This window comes from Nycticebus coucang, chromosome 10, assembly GCF_027406575.1.
Source record: "Nycticebus coucang isolate mNycCou1 chromosome 10, mNycCou1.pri, whole genome shotgun sequence".
NCBI lineage: Eukaryota > Metazoa > Chordata > Mammalia > Primates > Lorisidae > Nycticebus > Nycticebus coucang.
The window spans coordinates 127,408,429-127,422,352 of NC_069789.1; the positions used below are offsets into that span (position 1 = coordinate 127,408,429).

A 13,924-nucleotide genomic window follows, 5' to 3' on the forward strand; every position below is an offset into this window, starting at 1 on the left:
TCCAGGACACTCTTATGGAATCTTTGGGGTTTTCTAGATATAAAATCATATCCTCAATGAAGAGTGGTAGTTTCACCTCCTCTTTGCCAATTCAGATATTCTATATTTCTTTCTCTTGCTTGATTGCTCTGGCTAGGACTTACAGCACTATGTTTAATAGAAGTAGTAACAGTGGACATCCTTCTCTTGTTTCAGTTCTTAGGTAGAATATTTTAAACTTTTCCCCATTCAGTATGATTTGGCTATGGGTTTGTCATAGATGGCTTTTATAATTTTGAGAAATGTTCCTTCTAATGTATAGTCTGTTGAGGGTTTTTCTGTCATGAAAAAATGCTACATGTTGTCAAATACTTTTTCTGCATCTAGTGAGATGATGATATGATCTTGGTTTTTGCTTTTGTTTATGTAGTGAATCACATTCTTGCATCCCTGAGATGAAGCCCAGTTGGTCATGGTGGATTATTTTTTAGATGCTGTTGAATTTGATTTGCTATTATATCATTGAGGATTTTGCATTTTTCTTCAAAGGGATACTAGTCTATAGTTTTCTTTTTTGTTGTTGTATCCTTTCAAGGATTTTGTATCAAGGTAATACTGGCTTTGTAGAATGAATTGGGGAGGATTTTCTCCTTCTCAATTTTATGGAATAATTTCTGTATTATGGTTACCAGCTCTTCTTTTTAGATCAGATAGAATTTAGCTCTGAATCCATCTGGCCAGGCCTTTTTTTGCTTTTTTTGGGAGGTTTTTTATTACTGTTTCAGTCTCACTGCTCATTATTGGTCTGTTCAAGAGTTCTGTTTCTTCCTGGCTGACGCTTAGGAGGTTGTATGTTTCCAGGAACTTGTCCCTTTTCTCTACATTCTCTAGTTTATGCTCATAGAGATTTATTTAGTATTCGTGGATGATTTTTTTATCTCTGCAGTATCAGTTATAATGTCACCTTTTTCATTTCTAATTGAGCTTATTAGGGTCCTTTCTCCTCTGTTCTTGGTTAAACTGGCAAGAGACTTGTAGATTTTAACTTTTCAAAGAACTAACTTTTGAAAAATAATTCTTTGTATTTTTTCTCAATTCATTTAATTCTGCTCTGACCTTCATTATTTCTTTTCTTCTGCTGGATTTGGCTTTTCTTTGTTCTTCCTTTTGTAGTTACAAGGCATGATGTTAGTTTGTTAATTTGTGATCTTTCTTTTTCACGTAGGAATTTAAGGCTATGAATTTTCCCGAGTAATGCTTTTGCTGTATTCCATAGATTTGGTAACTTGTGTCTCCTTTGTCATTCAGTTCAAAAAAATTTTTATTTCCATCTTAATTTCATTTTTGACCCAATAACTACTCAGAGGCAGGTGATATAATTTCCGTCACTTTGTGTAGATTTGAGTGTTTTTCATGTGATTGATTTCTAATTTTAGTCTACTGTGGTCTGAGAAGGTACATAGTATGATTTCAATTTTTTTAACTTGTTGAAACCTGTTTTATGGCTTAAAATATAAACCAATCTTGGAAAATTCTCATGTGTTGCTGAGAAGAATGTGTATTCTTTAGTTTTGAAGTAGAATGTTCTGTAAATGTCTGATTTAGAGGTTGGTTTAAGGCCATTGTTTATTTTCTACTGTGATAATTTGCTGAGCTCTAACAGTGGGGTCTTGAGGTCCCTGGTGATTATAATGATGATATTTCTTTCTTTGCTTAGCTTTAGTAAAATTTGCTTTATGTATCTAAGAGCTTCTGTGTAATATTTAGGACTATTACATCTTCTTCTTGAATTTCCCTTTTTACCATTATATAATGACCCTATATATCTCTTCTTACCTTTGTTTGCATAAAGTCAATTTTATCTGATATGAGAATGACTACACCTGCTCTCTTTGTTTTCCATTCATGTGAAATTTTTTTTCCATCCTTTCATGTTGAGTCTCTGGGTGTCTGTGTTGTAGATGTGTTTCCTGGAGACAGTAGATAGTCAGGCTGTATTTTTTCATCCATTCAACTAGCCTGTATCTTTTCAGAGGAACATTCAGTCTGTTAATGTTCATTGATAGCATTGATATGTGGGATTTTGGTCTGCTCATCCTGTTGGGTAGTCCCTTGTTGCTTTGTTTTACCTCATGTTCTATTATTTTATAAGATTTGTGAGTTTGGGTTTTGAGGTGATTTTAGAGTATCTGTCATGCTGATTTTTGTATACTGCTGTTCTGAGTATTTTATGCAGGGCATATCTAGTTGTGACAAAGTCCCTTAATGTTTACTTGTCTAGAAAAGATTTAATTTCTCTGTCAATTGTGAAACTTACTTTTGCAAGATTCAAAATTCTAGGTTGGCAGTTGTTCTATTTAAGTCAACTGAAGATAGGGCCCCAGTCCCTTCTGGCTTACAAGGTTTTTTGCTGAGAAGTCTGTTATTGTCTTGATGGGTTTTCCTTTATAAGTTATTTGATGCTGGCTCGGCGCCTGTGGCTCAAGTGGCTAAGGCGCCAGCCACATACACCTGAGCTGGCAGGTTTGAATCCAGCCCGGGCCCGACAAACAACAATGATGGCTGCAACCAAAAAAAAAAAAAAAAAAATAGCCAGGTGTTGTGGCGGGTGCCTATAGTCCCAGCTACTTGGGAGGCGGAGGCAGGAGAATCGCTTGAGCCCGGGACTTGGAGGTTGCTGTGAGCTATGATGCCATGGTACTCTACCAAGGTTGATAAAGTGAGACTCTGTCTCTAAAAAAAAATGAAACTGACTTTTTTTTGTTGACTTTGTATATTGTAACTTTACTGAATTAATGAGTTCTCACAGTTTTCTTATGGATTCTTTGGGATTTTCTCTATATGAGATCATGTCATTCACTAACGGATAGTTTTACATTTTCCTTTCTAATTTAGATGTCTTTCATTTCTTTTACTTGCCTACTTGCTCTAGCTAGGGCTCTGAAGTATGAAGTTGAAAAGAAGTGGTAAGAGCAGGCATCCTTGCCTTGTTCCTGATCTTAGAGGAAAAGATTTCAATCTTTCACTGTCTACCGTATGGTATCTGTGGACTTTTCTGTTAGTCTTTAGTGTGTTGAGATACATTCCTTCTAACCTAATTTGTTAAAAATTTTTTTCTTATGAAAGGGTGCTGAATATTGTCAAATGCTTTTCCTCCATATATTGAGACAATCATGTGGTTTTTATCCCTCATTGTGTTAATGTGGTAAATCACATTAATTTATTTTTGATTTAATTGATTTTCATGTGTTGAATTACCCTAACATCCCAGGGATAAATCCCACTTGTTCATGCTATTAAATTCTATTTGCTTGTATTTTGTTAAGGATTTAATGCATCTGTGTTCATCAAAGTTATTGGCTGATAGTTTTCTTTTCTTATGCTGTCTTTGTTTAGCCTTGGTGTCAGGGAAACTATATCCTCATAAAATTAGTTTGAATGTGTACCCTCCTCTTTGGTGTTGAATTTCCACATTATTTGTGAATTTTCCAGTTTTCCTTCTGGTTTTAATTCCTCATTTCATTCCACTGGAGTCAAAGAAGATACTTGGTACTATCATAATCTTAAATTTGTTAGAAATTGTTGTGTGGCCTAGCATGTAATCTATCCTGGATAATATTTTGTGTCTGCTTAAGAATGTGTATTCTGTTGCCGTTAGGTAAAATACTCTGTGTATTTCTGTTAGGTCCATTGATCTTTAGGGCTGTTTAAGTCTTATTTCCTAATTGATCTTCTGTCTGAATGTTTTATTCATTATTGAAAGTTGGATATTAGGTGGGATTACACCAGCGGTGCATCTTACAAGGGTATATGTGAAACTTGGTAAATGGTCTGTGAAGCTAGTGAATGATGCCCCATGATTATATCAATGTACACAGCTATGATTTAATAAAAAAAAAAAAAAAGAAAGTTGGATATTAGAGTCTCCTACTATTATTGTAGAGCTTCCTTTTTCTCATGTCAGTTCTGTCAGTGTTTACTTTATATATTTATGTGATCTTATGTTGGGTTAATATATATGTATAATTGTTATATGTTCTTAGTTAATCAACCCTTTCATTATTATATAATGTCCGCCTTTGTCTCTTCTGGTAGTTTTTGACTTAAAATCTATTTAGTCTATTGTAAGTATAGCCACCTATACTCTCTTCTGGTTATTATTTATGTGAAGTATCTTTTTCCATCCCTTCACTTTCAGACTGTGTGTGTACTTAAATCTAAGTCTCTTGCAGACAGCATGTAGTAAAATAATTCTTTCTTCATTCAGCTAGTTTGTCTTTTGGGGAGTTTAATCTATTTATATTAAAGTAATTATTAATAGAAAAGAGTTTACTATTATAATTTTGTAAATTGCTGTTGGTCTAGTTTTATTAATTTCTGAAGAATTTATATTAATCTTAGTTTTATGTCCTTTTCACCAGCTTCTGTACCCTAATTATTACCCCTCCAGTTTCAATCTTGATATATTCATCCATCACTATTACTATATCATAAATTCCTTTAGGGTAAGATATCTTTCAACTCAGTGTACAATATCTAGTGTAGAATATAAATAAATATTTAGTAAAGTAATAACTACAAGCTAAAAGAAAAGCTTATGTTTTCTTTTACCCCCACCCAGCTTCAGGTGGCTCTCCTGGATTATGAATTATATTAGAAAAGATTGTATTTTCAGGAATTAAATTTTGTGGAAACATAGCAGAACTCGACAGTCAGCCTGATCTAGGTGAAATTATAAGTATTGTGATCTGCTATTTTAGGGGTTTACAATAAAGCCAGAACAATTATTTTTCTGAATAGACTTTATCCAGATATTTCCTTGAAAGGGGGATATTTTATGATTTTTTAAATGGAGCATGAAAACACTTCTCTATAATATATGATGTCCTAGACTTAAAATTTTCAGTAAGTACAAAGCTTTTCTTCCATTGTTCCTCTAGGCCCAAGAGCCAATATGCCATGCCCATACTTTCCAATTGGGGCATGAGTGTGTGAGGATGATTTTCATAAGTCTCTATGACTGAGAAAGACCCAAATGAAACATTTAATTACTTTTAAAAGACTAAAATTGGGCCAGGCATGCTGGCTCATGCCTGTAATCCCAGAATTTTGGGAGACCGAAGCTGGATGATCACCTGAGGCTAGGAGTTTGAACCACCCCACCCCCCACACACACATCCACACCCACATCTACAAAAAAAAAAAAAAAAAAAAATCCAGGCATGGTGGCTCATACCTGTAGTTCCAGCTACTCAAGAGGCTGAGGCAGGAGGATCATTTCAGCCTAGAAGTTTGAGGGCACAGGGAGCTTTGATTGTCACACTGCACTCTAGCCTGGGTGATAGAGTGAGACACTATCTCCAGAGGAAAAAAAAAGAAAAACAAAATTGTCAAGCATGTTTTCTTAACACATATCAGGGTGAGCTGGCCTACATCGAAGTCTAGAGTGATGGGAAAGGAGCACAGAGGGAGGAGGCAATGGAGAATCACCTATCCCTTCCCCCTCCGAACTCTATTTTCTCATGGTGGCTGTCCCTTCCATTTTTTTTTGGTGTTTGAGACAGAGTCTACTATGGCTTCTCAGTAGAGTGCCATGGCATCACAGCTCACAGCAACCTCAATCTCTTGAGCTTAAGCGATTCTCTTGCCTCAGCCTCCCATATAGCTGGGACTACAGGCACCTGCCAGTATGCCCAGCTATTTTTTTGTTGCCATTACTGTTTAGCTGGCCCCGGCCAGGTTTGAACCCACCAACCTGGGTGTATGTGGCCAGTGCCTTACCCACTGAGCTATGGATGCTGCCCTGTCTCTTCCATTTAAAATAAGAGATTTCAGGTGTCAGGATGTGCAGTTGCAAAACGTGGCTGTGCCACGTCCCATTTGCTGAACCACAGAGTTTTGAAAAGCTAAGCCTGCCTCAACACATCATCACACATGCAGGTCGAACAGCCAAGACACATGAACAGAGAGGATCAATGAATAAAAACAAGGCTGTGTGTGTGTGTATGAGAGAGAGAGAGAGATACAGAGTGGCCATAAAGTTTGTGTGCAATTTAAAATAGTTTTAAATTTTAAATTGCACACAAACTTTATGACCACCCTGTGTATATATAAAATGTGGGTAAGAAATAAAAGGGCTCATTGACATAAATAGGCAGGAGAAAAGGGAACAGCCACATGCAGCGGGGGTATACCAGTCTGAGACTAGAGGAAAACTGGCAAAGCCAGGCATGCCATGGTGGATACTTACTAATCTTTCTCTTCTCTCCACAGTAGACCACTATCTCAAGACCAGTGTGTTGACTTCTGCTCAGCCTCATCTAAAACCTTACGCATACCCTTTGAAATAGACACAAACACCCTGAGGTGTTGGGCCTCCAGCTTGCTCTAGGATGAGAGAGGGCAGGTTAATATAACTAGCAGGGGCTGAGCCTCTTTCCATTTGTGGCAATTAGTGGTTTCCCACCATTTCTGTGTAACTTTTGCTTATAGTTGCTGAGATATTGTTTCTTTCACTAGAAGAATATGAGTGGTTTGGTCATGCAACACTTCTGTCTCCAAAGAAACCCTGGGCATGAGATCAAGGTGCCCCAAGGCAAAACCACTGCTTGCCATCCTCATGCCAGAGGAACATTTGTCCTGAAAGACAGCAGCTAAAAAAGTGCTGAGGGTTTGTTGTTCACCACTCCAAGTCAAAGGGAAGACTCTGTCTAGGGCCCAGGTTGTCTGAGTGAATGCAGGAATAGAAGCATCTTCCTACAAGTAACTCTGTTAACAGATATGCTCCTGTGACACTGTAACAGATGTGCTCTGACCATGAGCACCTCGACTGCTCTGAATGATAGTGGGAACAGAAGTGTCCCATAGCCTCCTCCTGTTGTGTCCCCTGCACTCTGGACTTCGTGACCAAGGTGCTCTGCCAGTAGCATCTCTGATCACAGATTTGATGCCAGCCCTCAAACAGCACAGGTGGGCACCATGTATCTGATGGAAGGAACAGAAGTATTTCATGGCATGTGTTTCTTCTCAGTGGTGCAGGTTTCTCCAATAGTAACATGTTTGCTCTGGCCCAGGAGGGCTCCACGTGCCCAGACCATATGCAGGAAGAAAAGACTCTCCAAACACAGTTACGGCTTTCATTCCTCCCACTGCAACCTGTGTGCTCTGGACAAGTGTGACTCAGGTGCTCTGACCTGGATAGGAACACAAAGCCTCCAGGCACAGATTCAGTGCTGCCCCCTTCAACTGCAACAGATGTACTTTGGTCTGATGTGGCCCAGGTGTTCTGACTAGAGGCAGGAAGAGAAGTAGATACCTCTAGCACAGCTGTGGCACTGGCCTCTCCCACTGCAACAGATGTGCTCTGGCTGGACGGGTCCAGGGGATCAGAACATAAGTGAGAAGAGATGTGTCTTCTGGAACATGTTCCTGCTTACTGATGCTGCCTCTTCCCTCGGTAGCAGGTGTGTTTTGGCTGGGCTGGCACCAAGAGCTCTGACTATAGGCAAGAAGGAAAATGTTTCCCAGGACATTCGCTCTCAGCAATGCTGGCCTCTCTGATTGCAACAGGGGTGCTGTGGGCCAACAGGACCCTGGTGCTCAGATCTAAGCTTACCCTCTCATGAGCTGTGGGTACTACGTGTCCCCTCTCCATTTTGCCCCAAAGCTGAGTGCTCTAGACATGGAGGTGGCATCTGGGATATACACAGGGTTGCAGATCCCACAAAGGCAAATGGGTATGGATTAGCATTGGCAAGAGGTGAGGAATGGTCCTCAATGCTGTGCTGATGGCACTCAGTGACAATAAAGAATGGCTGCACTGATGGAGACAACAACCAGGTGCCACCATAGGCTGCACCTGGGTGTTGGTAGGGATGTCAAGGGTGTATATAAGGTGTCAAATTCCCAGAAGCTGACTGAAGGGGGTTGTGTTGCCATTGGTTTCCATAGCTGTAGTAGAGGTAAAATATAGAGGGATTTCAGAGGCTTCCAGGTTTTTCTAAGGGAAAGAGCTGTTAAAGCTCGGGGAGATACAGTAAGGCCAAAGATGAAAAAGACTGGGGAATGAGCATCATCACAGTCAAAGGCAGGTGGATGCGGAGTCTGAAGAGCAGCACCTATTCCCGTAGGCCAGAACAGATAGGGCATTGTGGAGAGTGGCTCCAGGTCAAGGCCCATTAGGACCCCTAGATTGCAGCTGACAGGTGTTTCCTGGCTCAAAAGGTTAAGGTTGAAAATTTAGTTAGGGCTGCTGACCATAACAGTGGGTGGGCTGGTCGAGACTGTGGCCTTTGCAGGGGATACCTGCTTCACACTGGGATGAGCCTGGTTAAATAGGAGGAAGCTCACACTGGCTCCTGGTGGAGACATGAAGATGAAAGCTCAGAGGGCAGAGTGGCATCCATATGGGTTGTAACAATGTTCAAAGCATGCTGGAAAACCCAGTCTGCAGATGGGCTGACTGGGGTGGTGGAAGTGACCGCAGAAGCCATGGTGCATTGGCTGGTGAACACTGGAGTAGTGGAGGAAGGGACTTGAGGACAGGTCTGTAAGAAAAACAGAGGAAAGTCAACACACCCAGGTGTGTGTGACTATTTAGGAGCCGAGGCCTACACTGGAGGTGGGCTTTAAGGAGAAGGAAAAAGTTCTAGGATGTGTGGTAAGGCCAAAGTGGAAGATCCTGCAGTTGTGACTGAGGGACTGGAACGGAAAGGGTCTCCTATCTTATTACTAAGTGAAATACCACTTAATAGGGGCTCTATTTTTGTTAAGTGGAACACTACATATAGGTTGGAGTTCAAAGTGAGAAACAGCAAAGGGAGAGTCAGGATCTGTGCATCTCTTTTCTGCTACAGGATATGTATAGGGGCAGTTAGGGCTGGTGGCCTGACAGGTCAGCTATGTTAGTGACTGCTAATTTGGTGGTATCCGGAACCTGCAAGGAAAAAGTGGTCAGTGGCAAGGTAGCTGCAGTCTCCACAGCAGGCAGGGATAACGAACAGGCAGGCTGAGCAGCACTGATGCCTGAAGGGGCCTTATTTTTATCCTCCACATCTTGGTGTTCCCTTAACATTCAGCACTCGCTGAGCCCAAGGCCTTTAGCCATCGCTGTATGAGAAAGGTAGGAGGTGGGGGACGTGCTCCTTCATCCCACAACAGTGGCAATAGCAGCAGCAGTGGCACTGAACGTTTGTTTACAGAGCCTACAACTGGCCGGTGTGAGTGGAGAATTTCTCTGACAGAACATAGGGAAGTTTTTTTCTCCAAGTTGTCATCTTTGACATCAGTGAGGCTAGAGAGCGAGCTAATGGCCTTCATCAAGCTCTTCCTTTCTCAACCTCTCTGACAGCAGGAAGGAAAATATGGCTGGGTCACTTCTACAAAAGGGGCAAGTGATCTCCTGCAGGCAGGACTGGGCTGGTGATGGTGTGACCTTTGGTGAGTGAGCTCACAGAAGGTCTCTGTGGTGTCATACCGAAGCCGTGTTCTGGGTTCTGTGTAGAGGCTGCATGTGATGACTCCATTGGTTGTTCGGGGTCCAGATACTCCTGGTGTGCTCCTACTGTTTGGGGGGCATTTTTTCCTCATAATCCTGCCTTTTCGACACTAATCATCTTCCACCTTCAATATCCCTTTCCTTTGTGTCACCCCACTCTTTGTTGAACAAAGATCTGAAGGCTGAGGCCTCACAGAGACAGGACGGCCTGATTAGGTGACAAAGGAGGAGAGTTAATTTGTGCCTTGGGGGAGGGATCTTTACCCTTCCCAAGTGGCTACACCCTTTGAAGTACCAGCAGACAGCAGTGTCTTCTTTAGAGAGTCCCCTCAGGACCTCACAGGGGGTGCTGAGGTCACCTGGGGGGACACTACCTTTCAGGGTGTAATACCAGGAGTAAGGCACAGGATCCAGGTGGAACTTCCAGTGAAAATGTCAAAGACACAGGGGACAGTGGGGTGATCCCAGACAGAAGAGGAACAGGGTAGGCGGGGTTTTCAACAGTGTAGCGAGGGGCCAGGGCAGGGTGAGTGTGAGGCTTGCTGAGAAAGTTGGCTATAAAGGGCATACCATGTGCTGTCGGGTCCTGGGAGTGTAGTGCAAAATTTAAAGAGCTCCTCACTTCCCTCTCATTTGTGGCAAACTGCGCTGTTCAGCCTGCTGCATGTGACACGTCATTGGAACATGAGACAGAGAAAAAGCACACCAGCTAAGGGCATACCAGCGACAGCCATGAGGAATGAGCTCCAAAGGCCCCAGGACAGAGTCCCTCACTGGCCTAAGCCCCAGCAAGACTTATAGTGCTTCCTCACTTGCCCACTGCCAGTTGCAGGTGTTTGGCATCAGACAGTTCTGGCGGTGTAGTGGGACTGCTCAAGACTGAATTCTGAGAGCCTGCGTGACTCTCACCTCCCCGGGTACCATGTCTATGGGCACCTCAGCACCAGAAGGTGAATTTACCTCAGCCTCCTCTTTCCAGGCAACCAGCACAGACACCAGTTAATCCCCGCAACTACCCGCCCCCTCCATGCTGGTAGGTCAAGGCTTGCAACTCCCACTTCGTCCAGGGACCTCGTCGGTTCCTGGACCCAGGTGCACCTTTTCGCCCTAAAAAGGCAAATATCTCAAGGATCCCTAGCTGGACTCAGCCCTAAGTTTTCTGAAGTAGAGATATGGACATTACACCACAACACAGCCTTTCCTGGCAGGCCGGCAATTCATCACCACTTATCTTTACAAATGTAGTGAGACAGCACTGAAGCCCTAGAACCTTCAGATCACACACAGGAAATTGGCCCACTCAGAACTTGAACCCAGGCTGTCTGATTCCAGAACTCATGCATTTAAGCACCAAACTGTGGTGCCTCCTCCTGACACAGGCACCATATGTTACCATTTTTTGATATTCCACAGGGTACTTAGTACCATCAGGCATCCACAGTGAACACAGGTGCTGCCTACTAGGAGCCCTTCTTTGGCTCAATTCATAAATCAGTTGCTGACCACACTGGCCCACAATTTCATTAAAAGATGTAGGGCAGGGACCACCAATTGTCAGCCCATCCCTATCAGGCATTTCTCTTCAATATGAACCTTGTCGCAAACCATGCAGCTGTGAGCAATCTCCCCAGTGCCTGATGGGCACTGGGTGGGTGCTGGATCTAACCTGGGTTACAAGCATTATGTTCCAAGGGCACCAAGTTCTCAAGGAATCCTGAAGACCAGCTTTCAGTGTCCTAGTTGAAATTAACAACTGTCAATATTAACTTTTCCAGTCCATGAGTATGGTCCTACTTTTTCTATATATAGAACTTTTAAAAACTCCTCTCTCAGGCACTTTGTAGCAGGGTTCCACAAAGTATAGCCCAGGGGCTAAATTTGGCTCACAGCCTGTTATTGTAATGCTGGTGAGATTAGACTGGTGTCAACTTTTTTTTTTCTTTTTTTTTTAAGGTTGTAAAAACAAAACAGAAGAATGTGTGATGGCAACCATGTATAAACTGAAAAGCCTGTATTTCCTGGCTGGTCCTTTACAGTAAAAGTTTGCCAGCCCCTGTTCTGTAGTTTTTGGTACATTGGTCTTAAATGGTATTTGCTGAATTTCTTTTAATTGTTTTCTAAGGTTTTTTTCATGCTGTTGTAAATGGTGTCTTTTAATTTTAGTGTTCAGTTGTTTACTGGTAGTATATAGAATATACAATTGTTTTTTATATATTGATCTTGTATGCTGTTTGATTCATTCTCTATTGCTGGTAGTCTTTTTTTTTTTAGATTTCTTAGGATTTTCTGTGTACATAGATAAACTATAAATTGGTTTTCATCGGAATAAAAATTAATTTTGGAAAAGTTAACATCCCTGTGATGCCAATTCTCCCCATACAAGAGCATTATTTAGTCTTTCATCTGTTCAAATTTTATTTTGAACTTCTCAATAAAATTTTGTACCTTGTACTATGATGTATACATTTAATGTTAAGTCTCGCAGAGCACACAGCACTTAGCAGATGCAAAATCAAGATTTGCAACAAGCAAACAATAAAATGCCTTAGTTCACCCAACAGGTTAGAGAAGAGCCAGGACTAAGCCCAAGACCCCTTACCAAGTTCCAAGTTTATTTATATGTGATCTTAATTTGTACCAGTCAGACTTGGAAAAAAATAGATGTTACTTATTCTTGCCCTCCTTTTTTGTGGGCCATACTTACTGGATCCTGACACTGCTCTACGCTCGAGGAAAGAAGTCAACCTTAGTTTCTTACAGTCACACAACCTAACCTTGTCTCTGTATTTTAGCCTCACAACTAGCATGCTGGTACATAAAATTACTCCATTTGATGCATTGAGAAGTAGGCTTTCCAGTGTCCTGTCACTTGCCAAAGGTGGAAGATCCTGAAAGTGATAATTTGAGAACCCAAGCTCATTCCATGACCCCAGAATTCCCTCAGGACAAGCATCTCCATGCACTTTCTCCCTTCCTGGGAGACCAAGACCAGGCAGGGGTCCTGCTCTCAGTAGCAGAACACAGGAGCAGCCTAAGCCTTCATGCTCAGCATCCATGAAGAGCAATCTTGCAGAAATTTCCAGCCTTCTCCAAAAAATGACAGTCATAAATGCCACCAGCAGACTGAAAAGGCTTATGATGAGCTCACCCAGGTCACCTCCAGAGTCACCTTTTAATCACTGGAGTGGTCTTCTAGGTGCTGGAGGGAGATTCTGCAGCTAGAGCCAGAGGAAGTCTTTTTTTTCTGTGGCTGTTAACACCATTCTAACCTCCCAGGCCAGTGAACCCTGGGCTGATGCATATATTGTTTTAATTGTATCCTCATTTTACAGATGAGGAAACAGCCTCAGAAAGATAAACTAGCTTGTCCATTATCATGTAGCTAGTAGCAATAGGGCCTTGACATATCCCGCCTGGTTCTGCCTGACTCCAGTCCCTATTGTTCTGCTCCTAGGGGTGAAATAGCAACGTGGATGGCATGAAAAATAAACTCTTACACTTATTTTAAAAGAAATAACTTATGAGGCTCAGAGAGGCAAGCCACTTTACTTGCCAAGAGGTAGCAAGGAAATGGTGCCCCAACCTAAAACCTCATGGGATTTTTATTGTGTTCTTATTAACATTTCAAATAAGATAATCTGAGGGTAGGAGAGGAACTTTGACCATACTCATGACACAACCAGGGTAGCCTTGTGTCAACATCAAAGCCTGAGGAAACAAAGTATAGGGAGGTGGATAAGAGGATTATGTTAAAATTGACCTTAAAAAAGAGCACACATTAACCTGGGGGGGGGGTAAATGTTAATTACTGTATTTTATTTTTTTCTTTTTTGAGACAGAGTCTCTGCCACCCTGGGGTTGAGTGCCATGGTGTCATAGCCCCCAGAAACCTCAAACTCTTGGGCTCAAGTGATCCTCTTATCTCACCTTCCAAAGTAGTTGGGACTATAGGTGCCCACCACCACACCCAACTAGTTTTTGTCTTTTTAGTAGAGGTGGAGTCTCACTCTTGCTAGGGCTGGTCTCAAGTTCCTGAGCTCAAGCAGTCAACCCACAGGGGCCTCCCAGAGTGCTAGGATAACAGGCAAGAACCACCCCACCCAGCCCTCAACTACTTTCTACTCTAAACTACTGATCTTTTCCGACAGGCCCAAATGGACATTTCCTAATATGACTTATCAAACTGTTTCAAACAGGTCAAGTATTCTGGCCTTTTTCGCTGTCTTCAGCTTTCAAGGTTAAGGAAACAGGCTCCTCTTGCCTTTTTGTGTTCCTTAACAATTGCTTGACTGTTTTTATTTCTTTTTACTTCTAGCCTTAACCCACATGTCCCCACACTCTCAGTGGCTACATGCATGACATGTCCTCACCATCACCCACAATGTCCTGGCAGGCCTGGCACAGCACACAGACCCTGCACAGGCAGAGCTGAGCTTCAGGTGTTTTGTT

At 42.1% G+C, this 13,924-nt stretch overlaps 1 long non-coding RNA gene across 4 annotated transcripts in view; it reads left to right on the plus strand.

The window, feature by feature from the left end:
• LOC128596013 (uncharacterized) overlaps window positions 1-11,918 on the plus strand; it is a 35,576-nt gene extending 23,658 nt beyond the window's left edge. For all 4 annotated transcript variants that reach the window (XR_008383042.1, XR_008383041.1, XR_008383044.1 and 1 more), the window contains one exon: window positions 6,253-11,918. This is a non-coding gene — a long non-coding RNA (uncharacterized LOC128596013). The remainder of the gene's footprint in view (window positions 1-6,252) is intronic.
• The last annotated feature ends 2,006 nt before the right edge of the window (window positions 11,919-13,924 follow it).